Source organism: Schistocerca cancellata, chromosome 5 (assembly GCF_023864275.1).
Source record: "Schistocerca cancellata isolate TAMUIC-IGC-003103 chromosome 5, iqSchCanc2.1, whole genome shotgun sequence".
NCBI lineage: Eukaryota > Metazoa > Arthropoda > Insecta > Orthoptera > Acrididae > Schistocerca > Schistocerca cancellata.
This window is the reverse complement of record NC_064630.1, coordinates 38,523,160-38,549,672: the sequence shown is the minus strand read 5'-3', so window position 1 is coordinate 38,549,672 and position 26,513 is coordinate 38,523,160. Positions and strand designations below refer to the sequence as shown.

The 26,513-nt window shown below is 45.8% G+C and overlaps 1 protein-coding gene and 1 pseudogene across 2 annotated transcripts in view; one reads left to right on the top strand and one right to left on the bottom strand.

Annotated features, from left to right (window-relative positions):
* The window catches only part of LOC126187459 (titin), a 947,541-nt gene that overhangs the window by 512,356 nt on the left and 408,672 nt on the right, over positions 1–26,513 (bottom strand). The window lies entirely within an intron of this gene.
* LOC126189423 (5S ribosomal RNA) lies at positions 11,415–11,531 on the top strand (annotated as a pseudogene).

Here is a 26,513-nt window from a genome sequence, read left to right as displayed (position 1 = left end):
ACGTGAATGAGAATAAAGTTTATTTTGACAACTGTCTTCTATAAATTCTCACCGAAGGAAGCTGCTAATCAATTTCTTGCTGTAGGAACAGTGCTGCGACACCATTCGTGCCGCTATGCCGGTTTCTTCGTCGCTGTTGGTTTCTCCACGAACACCGAGAACAGGCAAGAGTTTGCGTACGGCGCTCCTTGACCTGAATTCCCGAGCACGGCGCACGGGATGTACACACGAAACGCAGGAGAAAACCTCCGATCGAAAGAAACACTGGCTTCCACAGCACGACTCCAAACCAGTTCACTTCCCTTACCATAAAGGATTATAAATTTTTAACGCTTAAATGAAGCCATCCAGTCCAAAAACTATGTCTCATTCCGTTGCATTTCAGCTTTTGGGTTACCACTTATTCTCCGTTAAACAGTTCCCGTTAGACCTTTTCTGAAGTAATATACAGCACTGTGTACATGTATTTTTTCACGTCACAGCTACCTGCCAGATGTATTAGATGACCTACGTTTTATTGACGGAACAGTTGGAAGATGCAACAGGTCTACTAAAGAGACTGCCTATGCTACGCCAGTTCGTTCTCTGCTAGAGTACTGCTGTGCTGTATGGAATCCTTACCATACAGGATTGACAGAGGGCATCGAAAAAATTCAAAGGAGGACAGCTCGTTTTGTATTATCGCGAAAGAGGGGACAGAGTGTCACTGATACGGTAAGCGAACTGGAATGGCAACCATTAAAACAAAGGTGTTTTTCGTTGCGGCGAGATCTTTTCACGAAATTTCAGTCACCGACATTCTCCTATGAATTTGAAAACATTTTATTGCCGCCACCCTATATACGGAGAAATGATGAACATAATAGAATAGAGAAATCAGCGCTCGTACAGAAAGATTTAACTGTTCATTTTTCCCACGCGGTGTTCGAGAGAGGAACGGTAGAGAAATAATCTGAAGGTGGTTCGAAGAACCCTCTGCCAGGCACTTAAGTGTGAATTGCAGAGTAGTCACGTAGATGTAAATGACTGTAGTAGTAATTTCTTTTATAATGACGTACAAATCTCCTGTGGGGTGTTTCCGAAGAGTTACAAACAGTAATACCGAGATCTGGAAACGCTGAGGTAACATACTGTAAGGGGTTGACCTCCCTGCTGGAGCAAATGTAATTTCGATGTATTGCTCACGCGCTGCCTGCGACAGAAAATATGTTTGCCGCAATAGAGTCGCAGATCAGAACAGTCTCGGCAGTCGTTGCAGTCGCTCGCTGCTACGGTGCAGTTGTAGTCTGTCTCTGGTACACCGCAATTCATAGCCATGTATTCTAAGGTAAATTTTATTATTTTTATTGGCATGCGCGTAGTTAAGTCACTTGTCTGAGATGTTAATATGAATTTGTTTCAGTCTTTTCGTGATTCGTCAGCACCAGTTGACCCAGATATTTAATATGCAATTTTTCATATAATGGATTGCAGATCTTTATCAATAATGTAAAAGATTTTCAGAATATAATTTTTACCAGTCAACAAAAAAAGGAAGGAATAAATTTGCCTTAAGTCATTGCCAGTCCCGATCCAGTCATTTATTTAAGTTCAAATAGTTCAGAAATGTTCTCAGATCATAGTCATGTGTTCTTTAATAATACGACGACCAGCTGTGCAGCTATGTCAATAAGCAAAGTTAGATTTTCCAATAAATCAGGTCTCAGACAAATGTTGTCCAGTATTACTAGATAGGCCAGCATTGCACAAAGCTGTGCCATTTACGAGCAGATATATAGACAGCGTTATCCGGCGACACGATCACAAGGTAAGAATTTTCCAGTTTATTTCTCACGGACAGATTCAGACTGATTTCACAGGGCCATGGCGTAGCGCTGCTTACGTCAAAATTTATGTTTTCATGAGTGAAGATGTTAACCAAAAAATTATCATTTTTATTTTATACGGGAAGGTTACAATATGAATGCAAACTTTATACAGTGTGGTGTATTGAAGTTTAGCTTCTGTCTTTAAACTACATTGCTTGTGTGTGTTACGTCCGCAACATCCGCATATTTCACCATGTCAGTGCTTCGTACGCCCAGTTAGGATATAGCAGGCAGACAAGTTAGAAGACTGCTACATGCTATGTCTGCTTCATCGACTGATTTAACCTGGAAACTTGCAGTAAAGTCCTGATGCCCTCTTCTTGCATGCTAGGGGCGTCTGCTGCCTGTTAGTTTACCCGACTGCCAGGTCCACAGCTGGCCGGAGAAGCCACGGCCATTCATCCCCCGGCGTTGCACCTTGCAAGCTGCGTGTGTGACATCCTGTTTGTGGCTTGTGTTTTCTACTGAGTCTGTAGACCCACTTATTGTTTTTCACTAGACTAGACTCTGAAAAACGTAATAAAAACCACTAATTTTGAACTCGACCTGTTCACTGAGAGTGATTCAGGTTTCCTCCTTTTAGCAGCAAATGTTTCTATCTTCCCAAGTGCATCGAGTGATTTTTCTCCTATGCTGTGCAGAACTTTAATATTCTGTACGGCTCCTCTGTCGTGGCGTAATCTGCTGAGATGGGTATCACAAGTTTATTTTTCGGTTTTAGTGCACTGCACGTGCCCTTTATACCGTATTCTAAAAGTGCTTTCAGATTGTATATGACGGTAGTATCTGTTCCCGAAAGAACAGTTACCGTGGATGACCATGCAGCTTTGCTAGAAATGAAATGATAATTAAATGGACACCCTAGCTGCAAACAGGCGTTGAGGTACTTCATTGGGGACATGTTGAAAACATTTTAAACATGTCCCCAATGAAGTACATCAACGCCTGTTTGCAGCTAGGGTGGCCATTTAATTATCATTTCGCTTTCAGATTGGCCAATATTCACCTTTCAGCGTATTCTACGTTTTACACAACACATCTGAGTTTGAAACTTCCTGGCAGATTAAAACTGTGTGCCCGACCGAGACTCGAACTCGGGACCTTTGCCTTTCGCGGGCAAGTGCTCTACCATCTGAGCTACCGAAGCACGACTCACGCCCGGTACTCACAGCTTTACTTCTGCCAGTACCTCGTCTCCTACCTTCCAAACTTTACAGAAGCTCTCCTGCGAACCTTGCAGAACTAGCACTCCTGAAAGAAAGGATATTGCGGAGACATGGCTTAGCCACAGCCTGGGGGATGTTTCCAGAATGAGATTTTCACTCTGCAGCGGAGTGTGCGCTGATATGAAACTTCCGTCTCGGTCGGGCACACAGTTTTAATCTGCCAGGAAGTTTCATATCAGCGCACACTCCGCTGCAGAGTGAAAATCTCATTCTGGAAACATCTGAGTTTGTCTAAAAGGCTCGTCATCTCTTACCTCCGCAGTATTCCGCAACTTTGTACCCAGAGGGATGCTCAGCCGCCCGTCTGCAAGTTCTTGCAACAGGACGCTAGTGTAACGACTGGCGGGCTCCTTAACCAAGGCCGGTAATCCAACAGGAAGAAGGGGACGGGTCGTTGTTATCACTGAGATGATCCGAGCGCTAGCGTAAAGGCAGGCAGAAAAATTCTGGTGCCTGACTGGGACTCTTTATTTTATACAGCATGTTCCGTAGGACCAGAGGAGCATGGAAAGACTCAGTACATGAAATTATAACATAAGAGTAGTAACAGACAAAATGAAACGTATATGAATCCTATGCAAACGAATAGCAATAAGTTTAAATAAACATATTCAACAACGTGAAACTTCCTGACAGATTAAAACTGTGTGCCGGACCGAGACTCGAACTCGGGACCTTTGCCTTTCGCGGGCAAGTTCTCTACCAACTGAGCTATTGGTTCAAATGGCTCTGAGCGCAATGGGACTTAACTTCTAAGGTCATCAGTCCCGTAGAACTTAGAACTACTTAAACCTAACTAACCTAAGGACATCACACAGCTCCATGCCCGAGGCTGGATTCGAACTTGCGACCGTAGCGGTCGCGCGGTTCCAGACTGTAGCGCCTAGAACCGCTCGGCCACCCCGGCCGGCAACTGAGCTATTCAACAATCTAACACAAAAATTAGCTTCTTCATTTTTCCAGAAGTTCCTCGACAGAACAGAAGGAGTGAGTCAAGAGGAAATTCTTCAGTGTGGACGTGAAAGTGCGTGGATTACTGCAAAGATTTTTGAATTCTTGTGGCAGCCTACTGAAAATCGATGCAGCAGAATACTGCTGGCCTTTCTGGGCAAGCGTCGAGGAGGTGCATTCCAAATGCATGTTGGATTTCTGCCTAGAATTAACTCAGTGAAAGCTGCTAACTCTTAGGAATAAGCTTTATTGTTAACAAAATGGTTCAAATGGCACTTAGCACTATGGGACTTGACTTCTGAGGTCATCAGTCCCCTAGAACTTAGAACTACTTAAACCTAACTAACCTAAGGACATCACACATAGCCATGCCCGAGGCAGGATTCGAACCTGCGACCATAGCGGTCGCGGGGTTCCAGACTGTAGCGCCTAGAACCGCTCGGCCACTCCAGCCGGCTATTGTTAACAATAAACGACATTAAAGAAAATATGTATTGGGAGGCCAATGCAAAATTCCCAGACTACTGAATAGGGGTCGACAAGAAGTAGTCGCGAAATTACACGACGTATTGCTCGAAGCGGCTCCAACTTTATGGTTTCCAGGTTTGCAGTTTGCTATTAGACCACAAAGCCAGACAGATCCATGAAGAGTCGCGAGTAAAGACCTCGACAAGAAAATGGGAGAAATTTCAGCTCGTACGCAGCGCAAATGATGTAGGAGGGACAAGATAGTGGTACCGGAAGAACCCTCCGACACACGCGATAAAGTGGTTGTAGAGTCTAGGTGTGCATACAGATAATGGATTTGCATTCACATAGCATACTTCTTAAATAAAAGAACCCACTGGTGACACACACCGTACAATCAAGTTTGGATCGAAGAAAAATAGACGACTGGTTTGGTCAAGACGGTGAGCTTAAATGATTTCCATTACGCAAAACACTTGCGTCAGTTGTGGCAGATTTATTGTTACGTACAGGCACTGGCCTATAGAGAGACAAAATTCGTATGGAAAGGAACTGTTGTGTCAGTGTCCTGTGGAGCAGCCAGTGTTTATGTCGGGCTCCGGAAATCTTGGAGGCCCGGCTCTTGGAAACATTCCTTTCTGCCGCACAAAAGGCACACGGCCCCCCCAGTAGGCGTGCACTGAAAGGCCCTAACGAGGGGAGCCGTAAAGATGTCATCGGCAGCCAGGCGAGAGTGTCCGGTAAACAGTCCGCGCAGCCTCCACCTGCAATGGAGGTCTAAAACTAACCGTGCCGGCTGCTGCGGTCCAAATGTGTACGTTGAAGATCACAAATATGGGTTCCCCAATCGACACTTAATGGACGTCGGCACCAGGGTCTTTCGAAGTCACATCATTGAGACATCTCTGAGTACATATGCATCTTAATTTTACTGTTTTTTTTTTATCTTTATTTTTAACATTCACGTTCTGACTCGCTAAAATTATCGATGTTACGTCATGTATGGGCCAGTCTGCAGCAAGCATTTCTTACACTAGGGGCAGAACGCTTGGCGATATCATGACGTATACTAAAGGCGATAGGACAGTGGAATCTGAGTAAACGATCAGGATCTTCTGCAGAGTGCCTTTATTTGCGCCGATGATGAAGACGATTATGCAAATGGCTGGATTTTTTTGTCGTTTATAGAGGTTTCTCACATATCCAGTTTCTCACTTATCGATAGTCAGATGTGCCTTCTCTAGGTCGTAAACATCTTACCGAATCCAAAAGCAGCAACTATGTCTCTCATGTCAAGATTCTAAGACAGGGAACAGGATAAAGAATCCATGGAATTACGAAATATTGCAACAACCTATAATATGACTCCGTAAGACATTTTTGTGTACAGCACTAAATTATTTAAAGAAATCTGTCCGTTTCCTTTGTTTCTCCGTTTTGGAATTCGTACCACGGTTTTGAAGCTCACATCTTACAAAAAATTGGCTGAACATTACACCCCGAAAATTCGAAACATTTGTGGACAGACCCTGAGATACTCGCTTCTTCGGAAAGAGCATTGCTTCCTTACCAAGACAGCCGTTTATCTAGTTGTCGTCATCACGAGTGTCATTTCCGTCCTTGGACACGCTGACGCCAGTGTCTCGTCATCCATGCGTTTTCCGACCACCGTCATCGTTAACGCCTACGAAGTCTACGGACGGCATGCTTCTTCTAGACAGACAGGCTTGGCTTATTCGTCGATGCTGCGCCCAACTTCGCCAATATTTTCCTCTGATTCATGATGTTTCTTACCTGCGCCGACCTGAAAGCCAGTTTTTTTGTGTGCAGATATAGATAGTAATGTCGCTTACTGAACGCCATACTCTTCGCGTTATGCCAAGGAGCACGTTTATCTCTGGGTCAGTGTGATGTCAGGGCCGATCAGAATGTGGCTGACGACGCCTGTCCAAGTGACTTCCACTTTCTCTCAGAGAGGGGGGAGGTCAAATCGTCTCCCCGAAAGAAAATCAAATCTTACATCGTAACCCCTTCACATCCTCTACCTCCTCAATTACAACATTTTGGGATGCGAAAACAACAGAACCTGATGGTTATTCTTTTACCATCTTCTCGCATACCTAATTCTTACTTCTCCAGGTTTGTTGTGCCAGCAAACTCGAATGTAAACGTCACCGTTTGGCATTATCTTTACTGGCCATTTGACTCGTATCCGTGTGGCGCGTGTTTTAAATCACTGGCTGCCATCCTGCCAATGTCACATGGAATAATATTCTCGGGTAAGTAATTTTTAAGGAAGAAAGTCTTCAGTGCTCCAAAACGGACTGAAGGAATAGTATATGGTGTTCACACACGACCTTCTTGCAGTCATCTGTTTAAGGAGTTGGGCATTCTGACTACAGTTTCACAGTATATTTGCCGCACGGAGTGGCCGAGCGGTTTGAGGCGCCGTGTCACAGACTGAGCGGCCCCTCCCGCCGGAGGATCGAGTCCTCCCTCGGGCGTGGGTGTTGAATTTGTGTTGTAAATAATCCATTGCAGTTCAAAAGGAACAATGATGTACATAATTACAATACCAGAAGGAGAAATGACAATCATTACACAACTTTAAGACGAAGGGGTACAGAATGCTGCAAAAAAAATTTCCGACCACTTACCAATAATATAAAATGTATGACAGACGACAAAGTAAAATTTGAAAACAAACTGAAAAAGTTTCTCCTTGACAACTGCTTCTATTCCGTTGAGGAATTTCTGTTATTGCGTGTTTAAAATATTTACAAATTAATTTGTTATGTCAGTGTAAAATACTCGTCCCACATCACTAAGTTTATAATGGAAAATGATCCATGGAACATGAAACTAACTAAACTGATTTACGTTTTTCGTTAACCCAATAGATAACTTCACGCTGATGACAGGATAGATCCTTCAAGGAGACTAAACAGTAATTCCGTGTGGCGCAATAGCCAGGTGCAACTATTTCAACTGCGCGCCACTTCGGTGGTTCCAAATGGTTCAAATGGTTCTGAGCACTATGGGACTTAACTTCTGAGGTCATCAGGCCCCTAGACTTAGAACTACTTAAACCTAACTAGCCTAAGGACATCACACATATCCATGCCCGAGGCAGGATTCGAACCTGCGACCGTAGCGGTCGCGCGGTTCCAGACTATAGCGCCTAGAGCCGCTCGGCCACTCCGGCCGGCCCACTTCGGTGACTTGCGTGTTCCTGTTCTATCCCAGTTACCTAACCGGGGAAATGATACCCACGTTTCAACGTGGAATGGGAATCTATCATGTTCAAAGGAACTAGCACTCACCAGTAATGAGCTGACGCTAAAGGAAAAGAACACGAAAACGGCTTAATTTCATTGTTAATCGTTCACCTTGCGATAAACATCTTTCATACGAACACGTAACCGAGAAAATAAGAGCTACAACGTGTTTCAGTGTACTGTGCAACGCTGATCCGTAACGAAGTATTTATTTTGTTTAGCGACAATGTGGAAACGGACGATCGCTGACAAATGAATAATGTTAAACTTCCTGGCAGATTAAAACTGTGTTGCGGACCGAGACTCGAACTCGGAACCTTTGCCTTTCGCAGGCAAGTGCTCTGCCAACTGAGCTACCCCAGCACGACTCAACGCCCCGTCATTCTAATAACGTTAAAGTCATCCGCTGCTGTAGGTTTAGTTGAGGTTTACATTTGTCTCTGGCTACACGACCGCGATATGTTGTAAAAAGTTATTGTGCTGAACGAGCACTAAGGTTAATCATGACGGCCTGTATTCAGTTGTTAATTTTAAAATTAAACATGGTACTTTTTTGTGTTGTCGATGGCAGAGTTCTTTTTATTATTATTTCCTACCCGTGAGGCACGGTGTGCCTTTGTAGAGTTCAGTTGTTTTCAACCGAGCGAGAGCGAACTGAGAGTGAGCAGAAGTTTCGCAATTGGAAATACACTGCCTGACAAAACAAGTGAAGCACCGGGAAGAACTTCGTATACTGACACACCATCGGCGGGTGTACGAATGATTAAAGAGTTGTGGTTCTCAGTGACAGGTGGAACGGCCACCAGATGGCGTTAGCGTTGTTCACCGGGTCCGGTAGGGACACTGGCAGGCGCGAACAGAGACAGATGTAGAGTGATCGCTGTGAGGGACACGGAGATGCCGCCTACTCGTGCCAGACATTTGATCGGCTGGTCGAATCGTACAATGTACACATTTGTGAGGCATGTAACGCCGGAAATGCATATCCTCCTATTTCCATCTATTGTACTATAAATTTGTTTTCCTTATTTTTGTTACCTGAATATATAACATTTCTGTGTCTTCGTATATTGTAATTGTTTTACTATTTGTATATATATATATATTTATGCATTTATGTCGATGTATAATTGGTTTGTTTCGTAAATATTATTTGTATTTTTACGCTGGGTCTTGCCTAGGGAAAACTGCTATCGAACGATTACATCGATAGGTCGTGTGAAGAATCAAAGTGTGAAGGATCTTTGGTAGTGTTAACTCTGCCGCGTGGAGCGCGGGCAGAGAGAGTCTGGCTGGGGTGATGCAGTGGAGCAGGTGTGTTGTGTGAAGCTCCCGCGAGTTGCAGCGCTTTCGGGGTTTGGCAGAATGTAATTGCGCTCGATTTGCGATGATAGTTTCTGACATGGTGTCGCGGACGGGAAGCATTAGCTGGCGCACATCAAGAGCCCGTTTCGTCTGGTGACCGTGTCGAGAAGGAGGCGCGCCAACATCCAGCTTGTGCAACAGCGACGGCCGACAATGAGTGACTCTCACCACCTCCTCGATCGACGGCTTCAAACCTTCAATCAGCCAACAAGGAAGACTGGAAGCACGTAAAGTTTTAGAACTGTATGGCAGACCTCAGCTTTTAAAACTGTTCAAATGACAAAATTACAGCAACATAGCATGAACCTTTGTTGCTCATTGACCCAATTGCATTACCAAGCAGGGTCCCTTCCTTTTCCGAAATGAACCCGAGTGTCGTTGAAATTCAAACGCCATCATTAAAATTATACCATTCGATTTCACTGTTTTAATTTCAAAGTTCAGTTAAAGTATTCATAGCTGGCTACAATATTCATATTACATAAGCACAAATTAAGAGTGCGAGTTTTGTTACCGTATTTAGCTTACCTGTGACTGCAGCTCAGCTTGGTACGTACTAAATTTTACTACTGTTAATTGTTCAGCATCATTTAATTCAAGATCAAAGTTAAATCTCTTATTTATAAATTGCGTAGATTCAAGTAGCTTTTGAAATGATTGTTGAGATAGTCCAAGACTAACCGTATTTTACTGAATTTCGATGTGCTTCTGAAAGAAAGCTCACTATTAACTTCAGTCACTAAATTAACTTTCGATTTTCCGGTTTTGTTAATTCTTTTGCTAATTTAAGTCAGAGTGTAGCGAAATTTATTACTTCTGACAAACTTTCAGTTTTCACACTACACGTGTCAACCTTCAGTTGCCACGCTTCTAGTGCTAATTATATGTGTAATAACCTTTCTTTTTCAGTTACTATAGTAATTGTCCTTAGGACTGGCGACCGTAATTTCCCCCAAATCTCAAATATCTAATTACTGCTAGTTAATTGTTAACGTAACGGCCGCACATTTACTTTCTTTATTAACTTTACCCCTTTTCAAAATTAATTTCCACCAGTTTCATTTGCATTTTTCCTTTCATTTAGATGTAACCCTTTCCTCCCTCTTTACCGACAAATTAACCTCGGTGACGATTGCTTTTCCCAAATTTCCATTAGGTACACGCGGTTTAATTTTTCACTGTCATTAAGGTCGATAAGTGAGGGGGAGGTTACAGGCACTCGGATGTAACAGTTGTCCGACGTTGGACTACTGCACGGGACGCTGAGGGCAGTAGGTTCCGGTCGATGACGTGTGACTACCACAGGGAGGGTCGCCGCGTTGTGCTCGAAGTGCATCGTAACCCGTTCACGTCTGCGCTCGCCATCCGAGAACAAGTGACGGGCTGCCTGCAGCACTGCGTCACCCCGCAGCTCTGGCCAGAGACTCGCAGCACCCAACTAGCGGATTACCGTCCAGTGCGTAGCTGCCGTTAACAACGCAGTACTGTCGGTTGCGTTTGGAGTGGAGCCATGACCTGAAAGCACGGAGTGCTGGTGAATGGCGTCGCCCTGTGTTCAGTGAGGAACCGCGGTTCCGCGCTACCCTAGATGACCACCGTTGGCGAGTGTTGTGGCGAGCTGCGGTGAGGTCCCGTTCTTGTAATGTTTAGGAGAGGCACAGCGGTGTCACTCGTGGCGTCTTGGTGTTGGGAGCCGTCGGGCAGTGATCGAGGGAACTCTGACGGCAACAGTACGTCACGGGTATCCTGCGTCCACACGTGTTACCTTTCGTGCGACAGTATCGTGGCGGTATTTTCCAGCAGGACAATTCTCAAGTGCTTCTACCAACTGTCTGCACGATGTTGACGTAATACTGTAGATCCCCAGCTATCGGGTACCAGCTCTGACGTCATCCCCGCCCCAGTGCCACTATCCAGGATACAGACGACCAGTCACAACAGTTGCAGGCCAGTTTGTCTCACGACAGGATACAAACGCTGTGTGATACCTTTCCAACCCAACCAGTGAATGCATCCAGGCTGGAGAAGTTGCACCGTCATACAGATAACTGGGCTCGTACAGCCAAGTTCTTTGAAAATTTCATTCGAGTTTGTAATAACTGAAATAACATCACATACCATCTCAACACACAAAGTTTCTTTTCGTTCCTTCCTTCCTCTTTTGGGCGCTTCACTTTTTTTGTCAGGCACTGTATTTGAGAGGGAAATTCCCGCCTGGGAACTCCCGGCCACTGACGTCGTACGCTCATTTCCAATTTGGCAACGGCCTTGCCGCAGTGGATACACCGGTTCCCGTCAGATCACCGAAGTTAAGCGCTGTCGAGCGTGGCCGGCACTTGGATGGGTGACCATCCAGCCGCCATGCGCTGTTGCCATTTTTCGGGGTGCACTCAGCCTCGTGATGCCAATTGAGGAGCTACTCGACCGAATAGTAGCGGCTCCGGTCATAGAAAACCATCGTAACGACCGGGAGAGCGGTGTGCTGACCACACGCCCCTCCTATCCGCATCCTCAACTGAGGATGACACGGCGGTCGGATGGTCCCGGTGGGCCACTTGTGGCCTGACGGCGGAGTGCTTTTTTTATTTTGAGTTGAGGCCCGGCGAGCCGTGAATGGGTCAGGGCAGCTTTCACTAAAGTAGGAGTGTTCGTCAGAGCGTTACTAATCCCTACATTTGTCTTACAATCAATTGCAGAGGTTGGTTGGTTTGTGGGATTGAAGGGACCAGACTACTAGGGCCATCGGTCCCAATTGCAGAGACTTGTCCCATGCGGTTCTACGTCCACGTACACATTCCCCAAGAAACAATACACTCCATCGTGAAGCCTACGTCGTAACAGTGTTATCGATTTTCTTTCCTATAACATTCGCCTACAGAGCGAGGGAAAAATTGGCTCTCTGTATGACTCTGTGCGCGCCCTGAACTCTCCTACATTATCCTTACGATCTCAATGCCAGATATACCTTGAAGCTCCCAAGAAACTGGTATGAGCATGCGTATTCAAATACAGACATATGTAAACTAGCAGAACAAGGCGCTGCGGTCGGCAACGCCTAAATAAGACAGTTAGTGTCTGGCGCAGTTGTTAGATCGGTTACTGCTGCTACAATGGCAGGTTATCCAGATCTAACTGAGTTTGAACGTGGTATTATAGTCGGCGCACGAGCGATAGGACACAACATCTCCGAGGCAGTGATGAAGTGGGGATTTTCCCGTACGACCATTTCACGAGTGCACTGTGAATATTAGGAATCCGGTAAAACATCAATTCTCCGACATCGCTGCAGCAGGAAAAAGATCCTACAAGAACGGGACCAACGACGACTGAAGAGAATCGTTCAACATGACACAAGTGCAACCCTTCCGCAAATGGCTGCAGATTTCAATGCTGGGCCATCAACAAGTGTCAACGTGCAAACCATTCAACGAAACATCAGCGATATGGGCTTTCGGAGCTGAAAGCCCACTCGTATAGCCTTGATGACTGCACGACACACAGCTTTACGTCTCAAATGGGCCCGTCAACACCGACATTGGATTGTTGATGACTGGAAACATGTTGCCTGGTCGGACGAGTCTCGTTTCAAACTGTATCGGAGTACGGGTATGGAGACAACCTCATGAATCCAGAGATCCTGCATGTCAGCAGGGGGCAGTTCAAGCTGGTGGCGTCTCTGTAATGGTGTGGGGCGTGTGCAACTGGAATGATGTGGGAGCCCTGATACGTGTACGTACGACTCTGATAGGTGAGACGTACGTAAGCATCCTGTCTGATCATTTGCATCCACTCGTGTCTATTGCGCATTCAGACGGACTTAGGCAATTCCAGCAGGGCAATGCGACTCCCCACACTTTCGGAATTGCTCCAGGAACATTCATCTGAGTTTAAACACTTTCGCTGGCCAGCAAGCTCCCCAGACATGAACATTGCATCATATCTGGGATGCCTTGCAACGTGCTGTTCAGAGGAGATCTCCAACCCCTCGTACTCTTATAGACAAACCTGCAGGATTCATGGTGTCGATTCCCTCCAGCACTACTTCAGACATTTGTCAAGTCAATGCCACGTCGTGTTGCGACACTCCTGGGTGCTCGCTGGGGCCCTAAACGATATTAGGCAGGTGTGCCGTTTTTTTTTTTTTTTTTTTTTTTTTTTTTTTTTTTTTTTTTTTTTTGGCGGTTCAGTGTATGACGGTAGCAGTATAATCATCGCACAGTTTTTTCAAGGGCAGGTTCTCTTAATCTACGCAACATGGTTTCGCGAGAACTTCCGCATCTTCCTCCGAATGATTCCCAAATAAGTTTCCCATCACCTCTGTTACAATTTCGCACAGCTTGTACCGATCTGTTACGTCATAGCGGCTGGTCACTGAATTTGTTCGACGTCTGTTGTCAGGCGTACTTCGTAAGGACTGCAAACAGGCTGTTGCGAAGGACAAAGCGGTTAATCTAAATCTTTTCACGCGCATGTTGAGTCCAGGCCTGTCGGATTTGGGCGCCAGAAGTTGGTAGTGATCGGAGACGGTGCCTTGGGCGGCAGCTGGACGTGAATCGCGGCTGGGAGGCAGCGTCTGACGCCGCAGCTGATGGAGTGCGCTTTTTGCCCTGCAGGGCTTCAGACGCGCCGCCGAAGAACCGCCGGCCATAATCCGCGCCCTTTTTGTCCGCTAATGCGAGGAGCGCAGCTTATGACGAAACAAGTGAGCGGGAAAACCGACTGCCGGTTACCATTGCCACAGCGCGTGTTCGTTTATGCCCCGAAGCCTCTGTAACTGAATATCACGTCGGATAAAGTAGCCACTAACAGTTCGGTATCGACACACAAACGTCTTCTCACATCACGTGGGAATCGTCAGTATTTCATAAAACTGTCGAGATATCGAAATGAGGTCATAGTTAACAAATGTGACACTATTGTTCTACATCTACATCCATACTCCGCAAGCCACCTGACGGTGTGTGGCGGAGGGTACCTTCAGTACCTCTATCGGTTCTCCCTTCTATTCCAGTCTCGTATTGTTCGTGGTAAGAAGGATTGTCGGTATCCCTCTGTGTGGGCTCTAATCTCTCTGATTTTATCCTCATGGTCTCTTCGCGAGATATACGTAGGAGGGAGCAATATACTGCTTGACTCTTCGGTGAAGGTATGTTCTCGAAACTTTGACAAAAGCCCGTACCGAGCTACTGAGCGTGTCTCCTGCAGAGTCTTCCACTGTAGTTTATCTATCATCTTCGTAACGCTTTCGCGATTACTAAATGATCCTGTAATTTTACACTTACCGCTCGTAGAGGTTTTATTCCTCGGGATATTGAAGCAATTGCAGTTCAATTACTCTTTTTTATTTATTTTTACTTCTCTGACCGCAGTATAGATATCTTGAAAAGAGCATAATTAGGTAATACCGTTCAATGTTCAGTGTGTATCTCCTCGTACAAACAACTCGTCAAATGTTCTACATAAAGAGGGGATGTACGGACCCGACATTTGTTGCGTTATGCCTACAGCGCGACAGGTACGGAGATAACCAGTACCACCCATACTGTCCCTCATATTCAGCATTTCTTGCGTCTTTTTTGCGAAACGATTAGCGGCAAACATTAAAGAGAAGAACACAGCTGTCTTTTTGTTTCAAAGGATATACAGGGTGAGTCACCTAACGTTACCGCTGGATATATTTCGTAAACCACATCAAATACTGACGAACCGATTCCACAGACCGAACGTGAGTAGAGGGGCTAGTGTAATTGTTTAATACAAACCATACAAAAATGCACGGAAGTATGTTTTTTAACAAAAACCTACGTTTTTTTTTCAATGGAACCCCGTTAGTTTTGTTAGCACATCTGAACATATAAACAAATACGTAATCAGTGCCGTTTGTTGCATTGTAAAATGTTAATTACATCCGGAGATATTGTAACCTAAAGTTGACGCTTGAAACCTCCGACGTTCAGCGGCCCAAACAGCTGCAACATACATCGCGTTTCTACAGAATGATCTGCCAACGTTGCTCGCAAATGTCCCACTGGAAACGCGTCGACGTATGTGGTATCAGCATGATGGTGCACCTGCACATTCCGCAATTAACACTAGGCTGACCCTTGACAGGATGTTCGACGGGCGTTTCATACGACGTGGAGGACGCATAAATTGGCCAGCCCGTTCTCCTGATCTTACACCTCTGGACTTCTTTCTGTGGGGTACGTTAAAGGAGAATGTGTACCGTGATGTGCCTACAACCCCAGAGGATATGAAACAACGTATTGTGGGAGGCTGCGGCGACATTACACCAGATGTACTGCGGCTTGTACGACATTCATTACGCCAGAGATTGCAATTGTGTACAGCAAATGATGGCCACCACATTGAACATCTATTGGCCTGACATGTCGGGACACACTCTATTCCACTCCGTAATTGAAAACGGAAACCACGTGTGTACGTGTACCTCACCCCTCATGGTAATGTACATGTGCGTCAGTGAAAAAGACCAATAAAAATGTGTTAGCGTGTGGACGTAACGTGGTGTTCCAGTCTCTTCTGTACCTAAGGTCCATCACCGTTCCCTTTGGATCCCTACGTAATTCGGTGCTCTCCGATGCACACGATCGAACAGCGGAGGAGTGGTACTCAAGCGTCAACTTTAGGTTACAATATCTCAGGATGTAATTAACATTTTACAATGCAACAAACGGCACTGATTACGTATTTGTTTATATTTTCAGATGTGCTAGCAAAACTAACTGGGTTCCACTTAAAAAAAACGTAGGTTTGTGTTAAAAAACATACTTCTGTGCATTTTTGTATGGTTTGTATTAAATTACACTAGCCCCTCTCCTCACGTTCGGTCTGTGGAATCGATTCGTCAGTTTTTGATGTGGTTTACGAAATATATCCAGCGGTAATGTTAGGTGACTCACCCTGTATAGTTCCATTGAAATATATAGTTCCACTGAAATAATAATTGTTTATCTTGGTTTCAGCAACTGGAGCGCCTATTCATTAACCCATTACACAGTTACAAAGCAACAGCGCTCTCCAAACGTGGAGAAACTAAGAGGCTAACATCATGATGTGTCACGTGAATGTCAACAACTGGGAGACGTCAAGCCTCGATCGTTAAATCGGAGATGACTACTTCGGCGTGGGACACTTTGTTTTGAAGAAAACAGGAGACAAATAGCGGTTGATAAAAGAGGCAACGTTGAAAAGAAAAGGAACCGGTGAGACGAAATGCAAGGACAGAAACTGCTCCACCTGGGAGCAGGTGTAGTCACTGCAGCTAAGTATTTACCGCTCGCTTTGGGCTGTATTGTCACCTGCGGACTCACATGCGGTTGTAAGGCAAACCTACTCGACCACGAGTGTTTTCTATGAATACGTGTGTGTGTATGTCAGGAATTGCGGGGGGGGGGGGGGGGGGGTGTCAAAAGCTGCAAGGACAATCAGGTCTTGACTAATGTTAAGCGTGTTCAACTAGATGTAGATCGCAGTAGTTATGAAGAAATTAGCACAGGAGCAGTACAGACAGCTGAGTCAAAGCAGTCTTCGTGTTGAAGAGCAGAACAACAACAACAACAACTTTTAAATGCAAAAAAGTACCTTAATGATTGATGATGGTGCAGTAAGTGATACTTGTCAATCGAAGGGGCCTTCATATAACAATATTAAATATTTTCACGGTTATGATACACTACTGGCCATTAAAATAGCTACACCACGAAGATGATGTGCTAGAAACGTGAAATTTAACCGACAGGAAGAAGATGCTGTGATATGCAAATGATTAGCTTTTCAGAGCATTCACACAAGGCTGGCGTCGGTGGCGACACCTACAACGTGCTGACATGAGGAAAGTTTCCAACCGATTTCTCATACACAAACAGCAGTTGACTGGTGTTGCCTGGTGAAACGATGTTGTGATGCCTCGTGTAAGAAGGAGAAATGCGTACCATCACGTTTCCGACTTTGATAAAGGTCGGATTTTGGCCTATAGCGATTGCGGTTTATCGTATCGCGACATTGCTGCTCACTTTGGTCGAGATCGAATGACTGTTAGCAGAATATGGAATCGGTGGATTCAGGAGGGTAATACGGAACGTCGTGCTGGATCCCAACGGCCTCGTATCACTAGCAGTCGATATGATAGGCATCTTATACGCATGGCTGTAACGGATCGTGCAGCCACGTCTCGATCCCTGAGTCAACAGATGGGGACGTTTGCAAGACAACAACCATCTGCACGAACAGTTCGTCGACGTTTGCAGCAGTATGGACTATCAGCTCGGAGACCGTGGCTGCGGTTACCCTTGACGCTGCATCACAGACAGGAACGCCTGCGATGGTGTACTCTACGACGTACCTGGGTGCACGAATGGCAAAACATCATTTTTTCGGATAATCCAGTTTCTGTTTACAACATCATGATGGTCGCATCCGTGTGTGGCGACATCGCGGTGAACGCACATTGGAAGCGTGTATTCGTAATCGCCATACTGGCGTATCACCCGGAGTGATGGTATGGGGTGCCATTGGTTACACGTCTCGGTCACCTCTTGTTCGCATTAACGGCACTTTGAACAGTGGACGTTACATTTCAGATGTGTTACGACCCGTGGCTCTACCCTTCATTCGATCCCTGCGAAACCCTACATTTCAGTAGGATAATGCAGGACCGCATGTTGCAGGTCCTGTACGGCCCTTTCTGGGCCCTGGCCAGCACATTCTCCACATCTCTCGCCAATTGAAAACGTCTGGTCAATGGTGGCCGAACAACTGGCTCGTTACAATACGCCAGTCACTACTCTTGATGAACTGTGGTATCGTGTTGAAGCTGCATGCGCAGCTGTACCTGTACACGGCATCCAAGCTCTGTTTGTCTCAATGCCCAGGCGTATCAAGGCCGTTTTTACGACAAGAGGTGGTTGTTCTGGGTACTGATTTCTCAGGATCTATGCACCCAAATTGCATGAAAATGTAATCACATGTCAGTTCTAGCATAATATATTTGTCTAATGAGTACCCGTTTATCATCTGCATTTCTTCTTGGTGTAGCAATTTTAATGGCCAGTAGTGTATTATTTTCGCATTATTGGCTTAGGGTGAACTGATAGCTGTCAACACTGGAGTGATAAAGCGAAGGAGTGGATATTAGTGAAGGTAGGAGGTGAGGTGTGGTGGGGTCCGCAGCCGTCCCCGCCGGCTGTGCAGTAGGCGCGTCACGTCTCCCAGGCGAGACAAAAACACGGGGCGGGCGGCTGGCGGCTGCCGCATTCCCCGGTCCCGGCCGCTGTGTCGCGATGGGGCGGCGGGGGCGGCGGCGCACTGCGCACGCGCCAAACTCTTAATTGCGTGCCGCCCAAGGTCGCCGCGCACACCTGCTCCCTCAAGGACGCCCACGCCGCGCAGCTGAGGAAAGTCCACCGGCCGCGCACACAGCTCCTCTCCAGCACGCCAGCCTCCTCCGCTTTGCCCAAATACACTGACACAGCCGAACCATGATAGCCGTGTTGGTCCACCTTTGGGAAGCAGTACGGTACCGATTCTGGGTGCCACGAATTCGACAAGTTGTCGGTAGGATTCCGAAAGCATACGGCACCAGATACCTACGCACAGACCACACAATTTCAACAAATTTCCGCCCGATATCTGTCGGCGTAGACCTCGCGCCCGACACCGCTTCAGATCTGCTCCACTGCGTTCAGATCGGGCCATGCTGGTGGCCGAGATATCTACGTGACTTTGCTATCATGCTCGTCAAACTATTATACCACGATTGTGGCATCGCTACTGTCGTCATCAACTACGGAAAGTGGTTGGAGGACGTGAAAATATGAGTACGCGACAAGATGTTGGACATCCAAGGCTCAGCACAGAACGTGGAGGTCAGTGGCTTGCCCGCTCCACAGAGTAGCATAGGTGGCGATCTGTGGCTCTCCTGATGACACTGTACGGTTTTGGAGCACATTGTAGGACGAGGGTACAGCAGCAGATGATCCCTATGCGTTTCCGTTCAAATGATTCAAATGGCTCTGACAAGGGAACATCCCCATCGCACCCCCCTCAGATTTAGTTATAACTTGGCACAGTGGATAGGCCTTGAAAAACTGAACGCAGATCGATCGAGAAAACAGGAAGAAGTTGTGTGGAACTATGAAAAAATAAGCAAAATATACAAACTGGGTCGTCCATGCGTAAGATAAGCAATATTAAGGGCAATCTGAGGCGAGGAGCTCCGTGGTCCCGTGGTTAGCGTGAACAGCTGCGGAACGGGAGGTCCTTGGTTCAGATCTTCCCTCGACCGAAAATTTTAACTTTTTATTTTCAGTTTATGTGAAAAACTCTTATGTTTTCATTACTTTTTTTGGAGTGATTATTACACCCACAAGAAAATCTAAATCGGGCAAGGTAGAAGAAACTTTTCACCCATTCGCCAAGTGTACTAGTTAGGTGGGTCGACAACATATTCCTGTCATGTGACGCACATGCTGTCACCAGTGTCGTATACAAAATATCAGACGTGTTTTCCTGTGGAGGAATCGGTTGACCTATGACCTTGCGATCAAATGTTTTCGGTTCCCATTGGAGAGGCACGTCCTTTCGTCAACTAATCACACGGTTTTGCGGTGCGGTCCCAAAACACAGACACTAAACTTATTACAGTGAACAGAGACGTCAATGAACGAACGGACAGATCATAACTTTGCGAAAATAAAGAAAGCAAAATTTTCAGTGGAGGGCAGATTTGAACCAAGGACCTCTCGTTCCGCAGCTGTTCACGCTAACCACGGGACCACGGCGCTCCTCGCCTCACTTTGCCCTTAATATTGCCTATCTTACGCATGGACGACCCAGTTTGTAAATTTTGCTTATTTTTTCATAGTTCCACAGAACTTCTTCCTGTTTTCTCGATTGATCTGTGTTCAGTTTTTCAAGGCCTATCCATTATGCCAACTTATAACTAAATCTGAGGGGTGTGCGATGGGGATGTTCCCTTGTGAGCACTATGGGACCTAACAGCTGACGTCTTCAGTCCCCTAGAACTTACAACTACTTAAACCTGACTAACCTAAGGGCATCACACACATCCATGCCCAAGGCAGGATTCGAACCTGCGACCGTAGCGGTCGCGCGGTTCCAGACTGAAGCGCCTAGAACCGCTCGGCCACAGCAGCCGGTTGTGTTTCCGTGTTCACCTACCGACATAGTTACAACTGGAATGGGTATGGGATCACCGTGACTGGAACACGTATCTGTGGAAACATCGCTCTTGTTACACCCGGTCGATGTTCGTGTCCGGATACGCCGTCATCCAGGCGAAAAGCACCGCACTGCACCAAAGACGCAACCCGGGGGAGGAAATACTATGCTACGGAGGACAGTCACCTCGTCTTCACCAGACCTATGGTTCTAACCGAACGGTACCATGACTTCTCTGGGCTGTGTAAATATTATTGTGGAGCACCTGCATCCTTTCATGCTTGGTGTCTTCTGCAACAGCAGTGACGTCTTCTAGCAGTATAACTGTTCGGTCAGAGTAGTTTGAAAAATATGATAGCGAACTGACGTTGATGTCTTCGCCACCACATCTGTCTGCACCCAGTGGGACACGCTGGGCGACAGCTCCACGCCCACGGATCACCGGTCCTTGAACCTATGGGAATTGCGTGCAGTTCGTGAGACCTGTACGGGGCTGGGACGTGTTGACATTTCTGCGGAGCCCAGGACACTCCGTGTAGTACATCTCGGAAAGGCTGCCCCGGAATTGGGGCGCATCGGCCTGTCCGTCGCTACCTGGGAAAGCCTGCAACACGGACCGCGTCTGCACACCAGTTCATTGACAGGCGGCTGTGGCGCGTCGCTTTATTTATTTATTTATTTATTGTTGCGTGGGACCAAATTAAGGAGAAGTCTCCATGGCCATGGAACGAGTCAATACATGAAATTATAACACGATATTAGAAGCAGATAAAATGAAATATAAAAAAAAACATATTCAGGTGACAAGTCGTAAGTTTAAATGAAGACAATCAACAATGTAACACTGGAATTTGCTTAATTTTTTAGCTCGTCCAGGAGCTCCTCGACAGAATAGAAGGAGTGAGCCATGAGGAAACTCTTCAGTTTAGACTTAAAAGTGTTTGGGCTACTGCTAAGATTTTCGAGTTCTTGTGGTAGCTTATTGAAAATGGATGCAGCAGAATACTGCACTCCTTTCTGCACAAGAGTCAAGGAAGTGCATTCTACATGCAGATTTGATTTCTGCCTAGTATTAACTGAGTGAAAGCTGCTAACTCTTGGGAATAGGCTAATATTGCTAACAACAAACGACATTAAAGAAAATATATACTGTGAGGGCAATGTCAGAATTCCCAGATTTTTGAATAGGGGTCGAGAAGAGGTTCTCGAACTCACACCACATATAGCTCGAACAGCCCGTTTTTGAGCCAAAAATATCCTTTTTGAATCAGAAGAATTACCCCAAAAAATAATACCATACGACATAAGCGTATGAAAATATGCGAAGTAGACTACTTTTCGTGTTGAAGTGTCACTTATTTCAGATACTGTTCTAATGGTAAATAAAGCAGCATTTAGCTTCTGAACAAGATCCTGGACATGGGCTTTCCACAACAGCTTACTATCTATCCGAACGCCTAGGAATTTGAACTGTTCCATCTCGCTTATAATATGCCCATTCTGTCTGATCAAAATATCGGTTCTTGTTGAATTGTGAGCTTTCTCCCGCAGTTCACTACTGCAGCTGACCTGTGATTGCAAAGTAGTGTTCTGCGTTCCAAGTGTTGGTGAAGATGTTCACCTACACCACCAAAGGAAAGCCCTTACTGATCTACAAAAAAAAAAAAAAAAAAAAAATGGTTCAAATGGCTCTGAGCACTATGGGACTTAACATCTATGGTCATCAGTCCCCTAGAACTTAGAACTACTTAAACCTAACTAACCTAAGGACATCACAAAACACCCAGTCATGATGAGGCAGAGAAAATCACTGACCCGGCCGGGAATCGAACCCGGGAACCCGTATTGATTTACAACTGGCATCAGTATAATATAGCGGACTATACCAACTCATAAGAGGTAAGATTTTACTGTTGCGTAAACGTTATGAGGAATAAATACGAAAGAAGCCTAGCCACTGAAAATAAAAGAGTTTTGGCGAAGGTAGACACGATTGTATTCCTTATGAAGCGGCAAATGAAGCCCAAAAAGGCGTACAAAAGGAACAGATACTAAAATTTTATCAATTTACGTTGAAGAAGTAGGGCAGCTCTTCGATGGAGGTTACGACTTAATAACACCGTTACCATCACATACCAGTGCGAAGTAGTAGCTACATCGCATTACGACAAAATACATGGGAGCTATGCAAAATGCGACCGATTGTGGAGGATTATTCCTTCAAGAAAATAATTTACTGATGAATGTTGGCAGCAAATTTTTATTTCAAAATGACAACAGCAGACAGAATGAGAGATTATTTGTGTCTGGCAACTAAAAGGGAAAATCATGTTTATCAGTAGCTCATTCTTTGCAGATGGAACGTTCATGAGTTAGAACAAAAAGCTAGGACAGTTACAGGCCGATCTCAACTTTTCCGGAGGAACAAACACTGTTCCAGCTCTGTCTACGTTTTTCTACGCAACAGAAAGCGAGAACCATATTATCTTTTTAACTATTGAAACTAACATGCTTGGCTGGGTCCCTACATCTGCCACGATGGTCTATGAAAATGATATCGTCCAATCAGTTATAAGTTTGTCCCCTCACACAGATATTGTAGGTTAAACAATGGACAGGAATATCAACAATGTAGGTATATACAGATTGCTACTTACTGTAAACAAGACACGTTGAGTTACACACAGGTACAATTAAAAGGCACTTAGATAAAGCTTTCAGGCACAGCCTTCATCAGGAAAAGTACAACTAAGCACACGTCATGCCCATGACCACCAACTCTAGCGTCTCGGGCTGGAATGCCAGGCAGTCGTCGGAAGGGGAATGGCACAATGGACCGGCGCAAGTCTACATTCATCCTTGGGGATCATTTGCACCCTTACGTGCAGTTTCTTTTTCCTCGGCACAATGGCACTTACCAGCAGGACAATGCAAACGTGTCACACAGCTCGCAGCCTACGTGCATGATAGGAAGAGCACCACGATGAGTTAACCGTACTCCCCTGGCCACGAAACTCCCTGGATTTAAACGCAGCCGAAAATTTGTGTGACCGGCCTGTTCGGACGCTGGCCACGGGCCTGGAGTCGGCACGGCCCCACTGCCCTGTCGGTAGCTTCCAGAACCTCAGTGTGTCTCTTGATGCTCTTCTCGCGGCTGTCCGCTATGCAAAACGCGGTTACCAAGACTTTTGACAGGTGTTCACATTCATGTGACTGGCTCGTGTGTACACATATTATAAATTAAAGTATTCTTTCCGTTCTTTTGTCTGTATGTTCGGGCTAACCTCAGAAATTGCTGTAGCGACTTTGGTACTGGACTGATTCACGAGGAAGATTCGTGTGTATACTTTATTACCGCTACGCCAGAAGAGCCATCCGGCCGTGGATAGCTGCGAGGGGAAACTCCCCATCGCACCCACCTCAGATTTAGTGGTAAGACGGAGGGCTCAGTCGACAGCCCGTCAAAACCTGAACACAGGTCAAGCATGAAAACACGAAGAAGGCGTACTGAACTGAGAAAAAAAAGCAAATTAGAGACAGTGAACGACCGAAGGATAAGAAGTGCAATATAGAGCAGCCCGAAACACAAACGACGACGCCGTGGCTACAGGACGGCACGATAGCTCAGAGGCTTAGCTGCCTTCAATAATAAAAAAAACTTAGTGAATGAACCAACTATCAACTTCAAGAGGTGTCATAGGACATCCGCTCCGAACAATACATAGGGAAAAAAAACTGAGAAAATGTATCATCGATGATGAACAAGTGTCATAGACGTCCGCCCCGAGCAAATAAAACGATCAATTTCGGACATAAAAAAAGGCAAAGCTAATCCTTTTTTTTCCACATTTCGCTATATTCATATTTGTATCTGTTTCGTGGCGGTAACGCCCGATTGAAACAGCGAGATGTAAGGAAAGGACTTATAATGACAGCTGATCCTGCACAACTACTCTATTAGAACGCGAAAGTAAGTGGCTTTCAAATGGGAACCACAAACGTTTGATGACAACGCGTTAAGTCAAACGATCCTCCACTGGAAGACATGTCTGGTGTGTCATACACGGCGTTAGTAACAGTACGTGTGTCATGATAAGAATCTCTTACCGACGCACCTAATTTGTAGCCTGATAAATGAGTGAGATATGCCTCCTTGCCCGATTTAGGTGTTCGTAAGAACGTGAATGTGATGACTCCCAAGGAAATGATGAAAACATAGTAGTTTGACACATAGGCTGCAACAAATCAACGCATCAGTTTCACAGTCACACAATTTCTCTGTGCTCTGTCAAAACATATGTTTTTTGTGGTGTCACCGCCAGACACCACACTTGCTAGATGGTAGCCTTTAAATCGGCCGCGGTCCGTTAATATACGTCGGACCCGCGTGTCGCCACTATCAGTTATTGCAGACCGAGTGCCGCCACACGGCAGGTCCAGAGAGACTTCCTAGCACTCGCCCCAGTTGTACAGCCGACTTTGCTAGCGATGGTTTTCTGTCTCCATACGCTCTCATTTGCAGAGACGACAGTTTAGCATAGCCTTCAGCTACGTCATTTGCTACGACCTAGCAAGGCGCCATATTCAATTACTATTCTGAACAGATAATATTGTGAATCATGTACCGTCAAGACCGAAGTTCATCATTAATGGATTAAAGTTAAGTATCAAACTAATTACGTCCGCTTTCTGAATTCTAATTCCTTGTCATGTTCCAGACCTCCCGTCAGTATAGTTCTTCCCTCCTCACGCCAGCCTGCGTGAGCTAAAACGCGTTCATTTCACCCTATCTAGTAACACGGTGTTGGCTCTTCTGCCAGCACAACATTTTTAACAGTTTTGAAGTTGGGATCTGTTTTGGAAGTCTTTACTCTTGAACTCGTTTGTTCTAACATAGTTCACATCCGTCTATTTGTTGTTTCTATTTCTGTTCAAAAATGGTTCAAATGGCCCTGAGCACTATGGGACTTAACATCAGAGATCATGAGTCCCCTAGAACTTAGAACTACTTAAACCTAACTAACCTAAGGACATCACACACATCCATGCCCGAGGCAGGATTCGAACCTGCGACCGTAGCGGTCGCGCGGTTCCAGACTGAAGCGCCTAGAACCGTTCGGCCACCACGGCCGGTTTATTTCTGTGAGGCACCTATGTGGTACCTCGCCTGCTCTCACTCTTCATCATGTTTACTTGCGGCAGTAACGTGTTTTTACCACATGACTTATATTCTGTACCTAGTGTCTAGTATGACAACTGCCAAGACTACAGAAAGAGAGCAGACATTTCAATGACCTGACGGACAGTTCGTAATGCTGTGAAAAAAAAAAAGGGGCACGAGCCCGTTTTGAACTCGGCTCGCCAGCGCGGCAGTCCAACACCGTGACCACTTTTTTTTAATCTCATTTTGTTCGTTATGGCACGTCGCATTTTTTCGGGGCGGACATCCCATGACATCCATTCAAGTTCATCGTTGATCCATTCAGTCACTATTTTTATTACAGAGAGCAGCAAACACTCTGACCGATGACGCCGAGCTACCGTGCCGGCGTACCTAACCACGGCGCCGTTGCTGCTTTGGGCAGCTCTGTATTGCACTTCCTATCCTGCGACCGTTCACAGTTTCTACTTTGCTTTTTTTCTAGTTCAGAAAACCTTCTTCCTGTTTTCATGCTTGATCTGTGTTCAATTCTTGACGGGCTATTCACTGCACCATCTTACCACAAAATCTGAGCCGAGCGGTTCTAGGCGTTACAGTCTGGAACCGTGCGATCGCTACAGTCGCCGGCTCGAATCCTGCCTCGGCCATGGACGTGTGTGATGTCGTTAGGTTATTTACGTTTCAAATCGTGAAATCTTATGGGACTTGGCTGTTAAGGTCATCAGTCCGTAAGCTTACACACTACTTAACCTAAATTATCCTAAGGACAAACACACACACCCATGCCCGAGGGAGGACTCGAACCTCCGCCGGGAACAGCTGGGCAGTCCGTGACTGCTAGCGCCTTAGTATTTAGGTTTAAGTAGTTCTAAGTTCTAGGGTCTGATGACCTTAGAAGTCAAGTCCCATAGTGCTCAGAGCGACAAAATCTGAAGGGGGGAGGGAGGGGGGGGTACGGTGGGGAGTTTTCCCTTGTTAGTACTACTCGTCCGAA